The sequence below is a fragment of the Piliocolobus tephrosceles genome, chromosome 20 (genome assembly GCF_002776525.5).
Source record: "Piliocolobus tephrosceles isolate RC106 chromosome 20, ASM277652v3, whole genome shotgun sequence".
Classification (NCBI taxonomy): domain Eukaryota; kingdom Metazoa; phylum Chordata; class Mammalia; order Primates; family Cercopithecidae; genus Piliocolobus; species Piliocolobus tephrosceles.
Genome location: NC_045453.1, coordinates 17,490,879 through 17,504,791, shown reverse-complemented (window position 1 = coordinate 17,504,791; position 13,913 = coordinate 17,490,879). Strand labels below are relative to the sequence as shown.

General features: G+C 46.9%; 1 pseudogene; it reads right to left on the bottom strand.

Annotated features, from left to right (window-relative positions):
• Window positions 1–208: 208 nt before the first annotated feature.
• On the bottom strand, window positions 209–309 carry LOC111553314 (annotated as a pseudogene).
• Between the last annotated feature and the right edge of the window lie 13,604 nt (window positions 310–13,913).

Sequence of the window (13,913 nt, the reverse complement as noted above, 5' to 3'; positions counted from 1 at the left end):
CAAGTAGCTGGGCTTACAAGCGTGCACCAACATGCCCAGCTAATTTTTGCATTTTCAGTAGAGACTGGGTTTCACCATGTTGGCCAGGCTGCTCTCAAACTCCTGACGTCAGCTTCCCAGTGTTGGGATTACAGGTGTGAGCCACCACACCTGGTGTTAATTAATTTTATTAAATAACACACACACACACACACACACACACACATATATATAAATGGAATGCTTCCGAATTTATGTGTCATCCTTGCACAGGTGCCATGCTACTAATCTTCTCTGTGTCATTCCAATTTCATTTTATTTATTTACTTATTTGTTTATTTATTTATTTTGAGACAGAGTCTCTCTCTGTCACCCAGGCTGGAGTATAGTGGTGCGATCTTGGCTTACTGCAACCTCCACTTCCCGGGTTCAAGCAATTCCCCTGCCTCAGCCTCCCAAGTAGCCAGGATTACAGGCATGTGCCACCATACCCAGCTAATTTTTGTTTGTTTAATATAGATGGGTTTTCACCACGTTGGCCAGGCTGGTCTCGAACTCCTGACCTCAGTTGATCCACCCGCCTCAGCCTCCCAGAGTGTTGGGATTACAGGCTTGAGCCACCACGCCCGGCCTTCATTCTAATTTTAGTATATGTGCTGCTGAAGCGAGTACCTCACTGAATTTTAGACAAGGTAGGAAATTTACATTTCAAAACCCAGAGAAGAAATTTAAGCTTTCTAGAAAGCCGCTTAAGATTTACATTTTTTTTTTCCTTCAGCAAAAAATCATGCCAACAAGAAAGGATGCAAACAGAGAGAGGGACTCACCATATCATTAAAAGAGGGGTTTCAGTCACCTGAAAAAAATTCCCTAAAACAAGATCCAAAATAGAAGCAGCAGAAAGGCCCTATTGTAAAAATTATAGTCTGAATACCTGCTTTTAATTAAGTTGACTTTGAACTACAGAGCTCTTAAGAAAATATTTTTATTAGGGTTTAGCCAGGTAAATAACAAACATTCTTGATTTTATTTTTGTTTTTGGCGCTTCCTCTCTGGAATTTACATTAAGAAGAGTTTTGTAGGAGGGGCATATTTGTTTATTAGAGGTCTAGGGTAATCACTCTTTTAAGCTGTTTGCCTTTGAAATGTTTTAATTAAATGTGTCCTTTCTTTCTGAATATGTGGTTTCATTAAGCTTAGGAGAGAAGGCTAAACAAAACAAAAAAATTCCTATCATAGTCTAAATAGAAACCAAAATTTTAAATCAAAGGTATACGTGCACAAGTTACTCAAAACCAACATAAATAGGTGTGCCTGAGACTAACAACAGGTGCTCATACAGCACCCGGCACAGAGCCCGGTACACAGTAAGCAGTTGGTGTTGGCTAGCTGTTATCATCATCATCATCATCTTTGTCATCCTCATATATGTATGGGTGGCTGATTAATCTCTGAGATCATGGATGCGGAAGAAATCAAGACATAAAAGGAAACTTTGAAGAAGGCCAGGTTATCCTAGGCCAGGGCAAGATACTAGAGCTGCATTGTAGCACTGCAGAGCTATAATAAAACGGGAAGCAGCAGCCCATGATTTCTGGGGGTGCTGGGGAAGATGAGGACTCAAGAGGAAACCACTGATAGCTAGTGATCTACATGACTAAAGAACCTCCCACAGCCAGAGTTTTGACCCATGATAGTACAGGATTTGGAGGAGGGGTGAATTCCCCATCCCAGTAGATGTGCAGAGCCAAGGCTCAGGGGACAGCTGTCATCAGGAAGAGGATTCCTGCACTGGTGACAGGTTGAAGGAAATGATTTATCCGGTCCTTTATTTGGTCTTGGTCTCTCTGAATAAGGGTCCCAAGATTCCCTGCCCTGTTGTGGCCACATAGCCAGCAATAGCTCCTAATATAACATGATATTAAACATATAAGACATATAAGACAATATAAGACAATATATTTAAGTTACATATACGACAATATATTTATTTACATAATAGCATTACATCTTTGTTCATAATTACATACATTAAAATTTACATTTACATTCATATGATACGTATCTATAATTATTTCATTCCTACATTGTGGTTGTATACTTTCACATTAACCTCTTCATGTGACATTGATTTTGTAATGTCATTTTATTTAGAGAGAATAAGAAGATACTTTAGTCTTTTCTCTAGCACCGTTGACTAATTTTTTTTTTTTTTTTTTTTTTTTTTTTTTGAGACAGAACCTCACTCTGTCACCCAGGCTGGAGTGTAGTGGCGCAATCTTGGCTCACTGCAACCTCCACCTTCTGGGTTCAAGCGATTCTCCTGCCTCAGCCTCCCAAGTAGCTGGGACTACAGGCACGCCTGGCGAATTTTTGTAATTTTAATAGAGACGGGATTTCACCAAGCTGACCAAGCTGGTCTCAAACTCCTGGTCTCAAATGATCCACCCACCTTGGCCTCTCAAAGTGCTGGGATTACAGTTGTGAGTCACCGCGCCCAGCCCCCATTTTGTTAAGACAGGGTCTTGCTCCATTGCCCAGGCAGGACTGCAGTTATCTGATCTTTGGGCAATGCAGCCTCAAACTCTTGGGCTCAAAGGATCCCCCCATCTCAGCCTCCCAAGTAACCAGGACTACAGGCATGTGTCTCCACACACAACTAATATTTTAAGATTTTGTAGAGATGGAGTCTCACTATGTTGCCCAGATTGGTCTTGAACTCCTGGCCTCAAGCCACCCTCCCACCTTGGCCTCCCAAAATGCTGGGATTATAGGCATGAGCCACTGTGCCTGGCCCCAAATTTTTTATGGTCGATAGTTAAAGTTTCTTTCAGCTTCACAACTTATTACTGGCACAGTAGCCCCCTCTTATGCAAGGTTTTGCTTCCTGAGGTTTCAGTTGCCCATGGTCAACCACAGTCTGACAATATTAAATGAAAAATTCCAGAAACAATTCATTCAGTTCTACATTGTATGCTGTTCTGAGTAGCGTGATGGAATTTGGTGCTGTCCCACTCCACCCCACCCTGTCCCCCCAGGGTCTGAATTGTCCCTTTGTCCAGCATCTTCACTACCTGCCCATTAGCCAGCTCAGTAGTTGTCTTGGCTATTGGATCAAAAAAACATAGTCTAAATAGAATTCCTTACTATCCACGGTTTTAGGCACCCACTGAGGGTCTTGAAATGTATCCCTCGAGGATAAGGGGGTACTACTGGAAGGTCATAAAATTCTAGGATTGTTGTCAAATTTAGAAGAACCTCTATCAAATTCCTTTCATATCAGGGCTGTAAGATTTCCGGACTTGTTATGTTTCCTTGATTATTAATCTTCAATTTTTTTTGAACTGATGCTATTTATTACATCCTTTTTGTAGTAGTGTATTTTGACTTTTGTTATTTTCATCAATGTCATTACTCCGTGACAACTTCTCCTTAGCTAGATCCCCCAAAATGCCAGAACCACCAGGGCAATACCCAAAAGGAAGGGAAGTGTGGCAGAGAGGGAAGTGGAGTGGAAAGGGGCAGCATTCTTAGTAAATTACAGTTAAAACATCTTACATTGGCAAATTCTACTAAAGCATGTGATCCTGAGAGTGCATTACTTGGCCCCTCCCAGGCCCCTGGAAGGCCCCTGGCAAGTGAATGGCTCTAAGGCTTAAGCTGGGACTTTCACAGTAAGTTTGCTAAATCCATTTCTGCCTCTCCCCAGCATGATGGGGAGATTTTGTCCACCTCCACTTAAGCGTTGTTTTTTACAGGAAGCCTCCAGAAAAAGCTAGTTGTCTCTACCTCCACCCCATTATCTGCGTCGTGAGGCTGGAGGCCATGACTATCTAGTTCCTTCTGTATCCTCAGTAGACTGAACAGTGCCTGGTACATAATAGAATCTTAGGCTCAGAGGGCTGAAGTGAGCTGCCAGGGTCATGCAGATAGGAACTGCCAGAACTCAGGATCAACCAGAATGAATGAATGAATGAATGAATGAATGAATGAATGAATGAACGAATGAACCCTAGCTTCCCAGGCTCAGCCAGGCAAACCTCATTTCTTTTCTTTTCTTTTTTCTTTTTTTGAGACAGAGTCTCCCTCTGTCACCCACGCTAGAATGCAGTGGTACGATCTCAGCTGACTGCAATCTCCACCTTCCAGGTTCAAGCAATTCTGCTGCCTCAGCCTCCCAAGTAGCTGGGACTACAGGTGCACTTCACCACTCCTGGCTAATTTTTATATTTTTAGTAGAGACAGGGTTTCACCTTGTTGGCCAGGCTGATCTGGAACTCCTGACCTCAAGTGATCCTCCCGCCGTGGCCTCCCAAAGTGCTGGGATTATAGGCATGAGCCACCGTGCCTGGCCAGAAACCTCATTTCTTACCAGAGCCCTCGATGGCCTGCTTCCTGTCCTCCATCCTGGAAGACTGACCTGGAACCCCAGGAGGAGGTCTGAGCCCTGAGGCAGAGATCTCTCACCTGGAAAATGGGTCTAATGACTGCGCTTCCCACGCGGCAGGAGAGGACTGCAGATGGTGCGAGGTGAGAGGAAGATCTCTGGCCCTGGAGACAGCATCATCAAGCAATAGCTTCATCTTTGCAAGGTGGGGCCCCCGCAGGAGCTTTCCCCTCCTCTATCCAGGCTGAGCCTGTCACAGTGCCCCACCCCCACCTGCACCCCAGTTCTTTGGAGTCATCTTAAGCCTTTGGCTGATGTTTCTTTGCTGATGTCAACCAAGGTGACTGTTTTGTCCTCATAAAGTAACTCTTGAACATACAGGCACTTCTCCCTCCCTCCTCTTGCTTTGAAGGGCGGGTTGGCACCTGACACCATGGGCAGGGTGAGGGCCAGCCCCGTACCCATGAGGTCAGAAGGCAGCTGCCCCTGGCCTGTGGGTTTCTCTCAGAGGGGCCAGGTCTTCCTCACCATGTGTCCCCAGCACCTAGCCTGGGGCCCAGCCCAGGGTCACACTCAGTAAATGCTGGCTGAGAATTAAGGGGGAACTTTCTGGTTCCCCTCCAACACTTCTTTCTTTCTTTCTTTCCTTCCTCCCTTCCTTCCTTCCTTCCTTCCTTCCTTCCTTCCTTCTTTCCTTCTTTTTTGTTTGCTTTTTGTTTTCCCAGGCTGGAGTGCAGTGGTATGATCTCGGCTCATTACAACCTCCGCCTCCCCAGTTCGAGTGATTCTCCTGCTTCAGCCTCCCGAGTAGTGGGATTACAGGTGCCCGCCACCACGTCTGGCTAGTTTTTGTATTTCTAGTAGAGGCGGGGTTTTGCCATGCTGGCCAGGATGGTCTCGAACTCTTGACCTCAAGTGATCCACCCGCCTCAGCCTCCCAAAGTGCTGGAATTACAGGCATGAGCCACCGCACCTGGCACCAACGCTTTTCTGCAAGTGCCACAGTGTCTGCCACAGAGACATCTGTGCACGCCCAGGGGCGGCTGAGGGGCCATAAGCCTCCTTTGACTCCATTATCTTGCCTGTGCAGGCCAGATGACTGCCTGAACCCACAGCAGCTTTGCCAGAAGAGGGGCTCACTCATCACTTCCACACAACCTGTGCCCCTCCCCCACTGGGACCAGCTGGGGTGGAAGCGGTGGGGGTCAGGCTGGGGAAGGCTCCTGGAAATTGCATTTGCAACCTGCCCCTCCCCTGCCAACCTCTACTACCACACTGAAAGGAACAGGGAGACATCACTAAATTGAGGACCTAGGTACAGAGAGAAGAAGAGAGTGTCCTGGCAGTCTTCAAAGTTTATTCAGAGCTCTTGGTACAGGAAGGCCCTGCTAGAAAACTCCAAGAGCCCAGGAGGGCCTTGAGCATAAAAGCTCAGAGTTGTCCTCAAGAAGCAACTGCATGGCAGTTATATCAGATGCACATTTGACAATAATCACAGCAAACCCTTACACAGATCTACAGGCCCTTATCCACACTTCAGAGATCCCAACGTTTCTGAACAAAAGAATTTAAGTGTAACACCAAAACTCATTCGGTAGCAAAAACCTAACCTGAACAGATGTATGAATACTCATATGTTGTTTTCTGCAGAAATATTAACGTGTTTCATTATGGGATGCTAAGCCAGATCCCACTACCCACTAGTGTGTTATATAAGTCATGTGCTTTCCAAAACCCCAGAACTCCCTAAATTCCAAAATGCATCAGGATCCTGAGACACCGGAGTTTCAGTTAAGGAGTTGTGACCTGTGTAGCTTCCTCCATGACAGGCACTGTTCTAACTGCTCTCCATCTATTAACTCACTCAATCCTTACAATGACCTGACAGAGTAGAACTTACTATTACTCTTTCAACTTTATAGATAAGGAAACTGAGGCAGAGAGAGGTGAAGTGACTTGCCCAAACACATACAGCTAATGAAAGCTGGAGCTGAAACTTCCAGAGCCCAGTTCCAGAGCCCATTCTCTGAACAATTCTACCATCTATTTCCCCTAAAAGGACTGGTGTGGCCGGGTATGGTGGCTCACACCTGTAATCCCAGCACTTTGAGAGGCTGAGGTGGGTGGATCACCTGACGTCAGAAGTTTGAGACCACCCTAGCCAGCATGGTGAAACCCCATCTCTATTAAAAATACAAAAATTAGCTGGGCGTGGTGGCGGGCACCTGTAATCTCAGCTACTCAGGAGGCTGAGGCAGGAGAATTGCTGGAACCCGGGAGGCAGAGGTTGTGGTGAGCCAAGACCGTGTCGTTGCACTCCCACCTAGGCCAACAACAGCAAGAATCTGTATGAAAAAAAAAAAAAAAGGCCGGGCGCAGTGGCTCAAGCCTGTAATCCCAGCACTTTGGGAGGCTGAGACGGGCGGATCACGAGGTCAGGAGATTGAGACCATCCTGGCTAACACGGTGAAACCCCGTCTCTACTAAAAATGCAAAAAAAATTAGCCAGGCCTGGCAGCAAGCACTTGTAGTCCCAGCTACTTGGGAAGCTGAGGCAGGAGAATGGCGTGAACCCCGGAGGCGGAGCTTGCAGTGAGCCGAGATCACGCCACTGCACTCCAGCCTGGGCAACTGAGCGAGACTCCGTCTCAGAAAAAAAAAAAAAGAAAAAGAAAAAGAAAATGGATGGTGGGGTGGGTGTGGTAAACAGCAGGAGATAACCAATTTATGTTGTGTGTGTGCTATGGTTTGGATGTGGTTTGTCTCCTCCAAAATGCATGTAGAAACTTGGTCCCCAATGTAATGGTATTGGGAGCTGCAGCTTTTAAGAGGGGATTAGGTCATTAGGAGGGATTAATGCCTTTCTTACAGGATTGGGTTAATTCTCACAGGAGTGGGTGAGTTATTGAGAGCAGTTCATTACAAAAGTGAGTTTGGCTTCCTCGGCTTTGTCTTGCTTCCTCTCACCCTACGATACCTTCTGCCATGTTACAACACAGCACGAGGCCCTCACCAGAAGCTGACCAGATGCAGCCACCCTGTCTTGGACTTCCCAGCCTCCAGGACTGTAAGAAACAAACCCCTTTTCTTTGTAAATTACCCAGTCTCATGGGTTCTATGATAGCAACAGAAAGTGGACAAATTGTGTAACATGCGCACGCCCAGGAGGTGTGTGAGAGGTAATCTTGTTGTTACGGTTGTTTTGTAGGGTGGACAACCATTGGGAATTTCCCTGGGACTGTTTTGGTTTTAGCACTGAAAACTCTGTATTTCAGTAAACTCCCCAGACCTGGTAAACCGGGATGATGGATCACCCTAGTTCTTGGCCTCTTTTCCTATGAGCAACATGAGGATCATGACCCACTGAGGAAGATTCTAGGATCTGAAGATGCTCATTATCTATATAACACAGCTTCTTAACCCAAACCAGGATCTCCAGCAGGCACTTATTCAAGATACGGGGAAGAAGCCCTGGAGGAAACGCTGGCTGTGTCAGATTCAGCGAGGGATAATGCTTCTGTCTCCACTTGGCATCTTCCTAAGAGGTTTTCAAGGACAAATGTGACTCTGTCAGGTTTTCACCTTGAGTGTTGATGCTGGCCTCCATTGTATATACAGTGGGAATACACTCGATATTCTAATTTAGAAATGCCTGACTCTCATCCCCAGCTTTGAATTTTAACTCCTCAAAGCCCAAAGTGACTTCTCAGGAAGGACCCACACCATGAGCTCATATCTATCTTCCTGAGGCCTGCCCAGACTTGTCGAAGTACAGAGAAGAAGGCAAGGCCTCTGCTCTTGAGAAGCAAGTATGGGCTATGGAGGCAGGAAAGGACTATGACCCAGGCTCAGAGAGTGGGGAAGAGAGTCCTGTGTGCTGAGGGCTCCCATGGACTCCTGGAGCGGGATGAGGAAGGAATAGGGGGAGGATGGGGTACCACACAATCCTCCTGAGGGCTGAGGATTTCCCCAGTCAAGAACTGAGGCTGGAGACTGCTGTTTAAACATAGCAGGTTGAACACACTTATTTCTCCCCACTGTTCTCTGAAATTCCAAGAAAATGACACAGGGATTTTGTTTTTTTTTTTAAATGCACATCTATCTTCTGGGACAAAGAAAACATATGAGGAAGAAAATAGCAGATGAGAAGAATCAACCAAATTCCGGAAGCTTGAAGGCAGATGGTGAGTGGGGACTGACAAGAAACCAGGAAGCTGAAACCTAGCTGTTCACGGGGAGCCATTAGGACAAAGCAAATCACAGAATCTCGGAGAGGCTCAGAGATTGGATGGACCAGAAATCTCTGAAGACCATGTGGTGTGGGGTAGGGCAGAAGATAGAAGAGTGGATTGGTTATCAATCTGGGGGACAACTGGATGTCTAGGTCTCCTACCCCAGCTGGCACAAATAAGATGTGACCCCACCCCACAATAACAGGAGGCCCACCCACTGGATAGGCTGGGTGAAAAGAATAATCTGAGATGATGTTTGCTATGGTTTGCATGTGTTCCCCAACAAACGTGTGTTAGAAACTTAATCCCCACTTTGGGAGGCCGAGGCGGGCGGATCATGAGGTCAGGAGATTGAGAACATCCTGGCTAACACGGTGAAACCCCGTCTCTACTAAAAAAAAATACAAAAAATTAGCTGGGTGTGGTGGCAGGTGCCTGTAGTCTGAGCTACTCGGGAGGCTAAGGCAGGAGAATGGCATGAACCCAGGAGGCAGAGCCGCAGTGAGCCGAGATGGCGCCACTGCGCTCCAGCCTGGGTGACAGAGCGAGACTCTGTCTCAAAAAAAAAAAAAAAGAAACTTAATCCTCAATGCAGCAGTGTTGGCAGGTGGGGCCTTATGGAGGTGTTTAGGTCATGGGGCCTCCACACTCATGAATGGATTAATGCTGAGTATAAAAAGACGTGAGGCCATGAGATTGATCTCTTGCTCCCTCTCTTACCCTCTCTGACTCTCATCTTCCACCATGGCATGACGCAGCAAGAAGGCCCTTGAAAGATGCCAGCACCTTGATATTGGGTTTCCCAGCCTCCAGAATCATGAGCCAATACATTCCTGTTCCATAAAAATTACCCAGTTTCAGGTATTCTGCTATAGCAGCACAAAATGAACTAAAACAATGTTGGCACAAGACTCAGTGCTGGGCCTGGCATACAACAGGTCCTTGGTAAGTTGTCACTATGATTATACTCAGGCCTCTTTCTATCTTGCTCTCTTATTTTCTTCTGGTCAGAAAGAGGCTCAAAGACATATGATATGGACAGCAGAATCTGGCTTCCTGCTAACACTCTTCCACCTACCCATACACCCTCCTCACCTACCAGGCTATTTGATGTGGCAGAAATGACCACCCTTCCAGTATCTGCTATCCTCTTCTTCCCCCCTCCACCACGTCCTGCACCGCCAAAATGGAGTTTCGCACTGTCACCCAGGCTGGAATGCAGTGGTGCGATCTTGGCTCACTGCAACCTCTGCCTCCCAGGTTTGAGCAATTCTCCTGACTCAGCCTCCCAAGCAGATGTGATTACAGGTATGTACCCCTGTGCCTGGCTAATTTTTGTGTTTTTTGTAGAGACAGGGTTTCACCTTGTTGGCCAGGCTGCTCTCGAACTCCTGACCTTGTGATCCACCCATGTCGACCTCCTAAACTGATGGGATTACAGGTGTGAGCCACCGTGTCAGGCCTACTATCCTCTTCTTTAGTAACAGAGTCTTCTTTTTTTTTTTTTAGCTGGGTACCTTGCCTTACAACTGTAGGAGATTTCCTAGTCTCCTTTGCAATTAGGTGTGACCATGTGACTATATAAGCAGAATTTGTTGAGAGAAAAACCAGGTATCTAGATCTTTAAAAGAGAGAAGCACCAGCTGCTGCTTCCCTTCCTCAGCCCTGCTCTCTTGACTGCAGATGTGAAGACCGGTGCTCCAGCAGCCATACTGCACAATGAGGATGGGGCTGGATGCTAGGATGGCAGAGCAGAGGGATGGAAGGAGCCATCTTCACAGAGTTGTCACATCAGTGGCATTGCCTGCCTCTGGTTTTTTTTAATCTGTTTTTACACAACAGAGAAATAAACCTCTTTTTTCAGCCATTATTATTTGGGGGTTTTCTGTTGTGTGCAACTGATCTTAATCCTGTCTGATAAATGTGGGTGAAAATGCAACCTCTCCTTTGTCCTATTTCTTACTCAGAGATCTTAGAAGATCAGAATTAGCAGGGACCTTGGCTGTGTGGGGCAAAATCTGGCCCACAGATGTTTTCTTTGGCTTGTACAAAGTTTTAAACATTAGGACACATTTGAATACAGTTTAAACATTCAAAGATGGGTCGCTGGCTTTTTTGCATGCTTGGAGGATCTGGCAACACTGGATTTATGTTTCAGTGCAGTAGCATCTTGATGAGGCATTTGCTCTTTCATTGCCACGATCCCCACCTCTCCTATTGTGTGAGGATTCTCTTCTCCTCCTCCTATGAACGAGGCGTGTCTATGGTTTATTCTATTAATTAGTATGTATTGTTATCCCCACTACACAGATGAGAAAATCAAGGCTCAAAACAACTTTCCCAAAGCCACAGAGCTGTAAGTGGTGGAGCTGAGGCTCCTCATCATATACATTTGATCTTGATTTTTATTTATTTATTTGAGACAGAGTCTCCCTTTGTCACCCAGGCTGGAGTGAAGTGGTGAGATCTTGGCTTACTGCAACCTCTGCCTCCTAAGTACACACGATTGTCCTGCCTCAACCTCCCAAGTAGCTGGTATTAGAGGCACGTGCCACCACACTTGGCTTTTTGTTTTGTTTTGTTTTGTTTTGTTTTGTTTTGTTTTGTAGAGACAGGGTTTCACTATCTTGCCCAGGCTGGTTTTGAACTCCTGGTCTCAAGCAATCCACCCGCCTTGGCCTCCCAAAGTGCTGGATTACAGGCATGAGCCACTGCACCCAGCCCCGATCATCTGTGTTTGAACTTGAAACTCTTTTTTTAAAAAAACTGTTTTCAAAATGTTTATATTCTATGTGGTTTTTAAAAAAACTTAATTTTTTTGGTTTAGATTATATGTATTTTTTAATATTTCAATATATTTATTTATTTATTTGAGACCGGGTTATGAGACTGGCTAATTTTTGTATTTTTGGTAGACAGGGCTTCACCATGTTGTCCTGGTCTTGAACTCCTGGGCTCAAGGTGTCCACCTGCCTTGACCTCCCAAAGTTCTGGGATTATAGGTATAAGCCACTGCACCCGGCCTGAGTTTGCAACTCTTGATTTCTCAACCCCTTGCTCAAAGTTTCACAGGGGAAGACACTAGAGCCCAGGGAAGTCTTGCTCTGTCGCCCAGGCTGGAGTATAGTGGCTTGATCTCGGCTCGCTGTCACCTCCACCTTCCGGGTTCAAGCGATTCTTATGCCTCAGCCTCCCAAGTAGCTGGGATTACAGGTGCCCGCCACCACGCCCAGCTAATTTTTGTATTTTTAGTAGAGACAGGGTTTTACCATGTTGGCCAGGCTGGTCTTGAACTCCTGACCTCAGGTGATCCGCCCGCCTCGGCTTCCCAAAGTCCTAGGATGACAGGCATGACCCACTGTGCCTGGCCTGGAATAGATCTTGAACTAGATTTTTCAGGATGGCTACATGGAGAGGTAGAGAGACATTCTCAAACACACACTATCTCTGTTGTCTTCTCACAGGAGTGGCGTGCTGTGTGGATAATGAACGCTGGGGGAGGTGTCTCTCTCCAGCCCCTCTCAAGCTTTCTGTAGTCGCTGGTCCACTCTGTATTGCTGTGAAGATGCTCAAGACCAGCCTGTATCACTCGGGGTCCTGGCAGGAACCAGATGCCATACTCAAACTAAGTAATTGAAGAAGGTTTAATATGGGAGTTATTTACAAAGGTGTGGACTGGTGTAGCTGCCCATATGCCCTCGAAATCACCTCTACATGGCAAGAGCTACTTACTGCCAAAAGAGTCTCTCTTTCATTGCTGCAAGTATTTTCTAGCCATGTAAGCTGAAAGCTCAGACAGTTACGTTGAACAAACTAAGAGTGCCAGGAAGTTAATGTCCTGGAATCATTGCCAGAGGGGAGGGGGCAGATAGATTCCTCAGCTTCCTCACTGGGGACCTCAGTTGGGTTAAGCCTGTGACATATTTGTCATCTACCAGAGTGCTGCGCAGGGATAGAGCTCCAGATGCTCAGTGTGGTGACCTGCTCATGTCAGCTTCTTCCCCTTTCCTGTCTTGTTTCTGCACCCACATCTTTCCCATGTTTCCTCTTCCCAAATAAACTACTTGCATTCAAATCTTTGTCTCAGGCTCTGCTTCTGGGGAAACCTGAACCTAGACAGGAGAGTTTAAGGAAAGCAACAAAGGGTGGTGTGGGACTGGTAACAAAGGAAACCACTGCCTTTCAAGAAAATGGCAGGAGGCTGGGCGCGGTGGCTCATGCCTGTAACCCCAACACTTCGGGAGGCCAAGGCGGGTGGATCATTTGAGTTCAGGAGTTCAAGACCAGCCTGGCCAACATGGTGAAACCTCGTTTCTACTAAAAATGAAAAAATTAGCCGGGCATGGTGGTGGGTGCCTGTAATTCCAATTACTCCAGAGGTGGAGGCATGAGAATTGCTTGAACCCGAGAGGTGGAGGTTGCAGTGAGCTGAGTTTGCACCACTGCATTCTACCCTGGGTGACAGGGTGAGACTCCGTCTCAAAATCAATCAATCAGTAAACAAATAAATAGGCAAGAGGGAACCTGGAGAGGGGAGGGTATGGAGAGGAGGGCCAGGAGGACTGTCAGGAGCTGTGGCCGTGGTAGAGAGACACAGTCAGCCCGGTGACTTTGCACTGAGGGAAACGGGGAATGAAAATCCTGACTCCTCTCCTCTCACCTGCTGATCTCCTGCTGGTGCCCCCTGTTGACAAAACCCAACCAGAGCCAGAGGGCAGGAGAGCCCATTGGTGTCACCCACAGCGGTGTGGCTGCCGGAAACCGGAGCAGCAGAGCAGCGTGCAGAAGGGTGGAGAGTGCACCTGCAGTGGCAAACAGAAGAACTGCAGCACGCAGCCCAGCACTTTGGATATGACCCGTTTGGAAAGCAGAATTTTGATAGTCTAGGATCTGGGTAAAGGGTTTTCCAGGTATCAGGATGGAAGCGACTAAGGTGCAGAGGCTGGAGGGTTGGGCCAGGTAGGAGCAAGCATTCCTGTTATCTACTGCTGTGTGATAATCTCCCCCTAAAACACAATGACTTAAAATGACATCCATTTTGGCCAGGCACGGTGGCTCACGCCTGTAATCCCAGCACTTTGGGAGGCTGAGGCGGGCAGATCACGAGGTCAGGAGATCGAGACCATCCTGGCTAACACGGTGAAACCCCGTCTCTATTAAAAACACAAAAAATTAGCCGGGCGTGGTGGCAGGCACCAGCTACTCGGGAGGCTGAGGCAGGAGAATGGCGTGAACCCAGGAGGCGGAGCTTGCAGTGAGCCGAGATCGCGTCACTGCACTCCAGCCTGGGCGACAGAGCGAGACTCTGTCTCAAA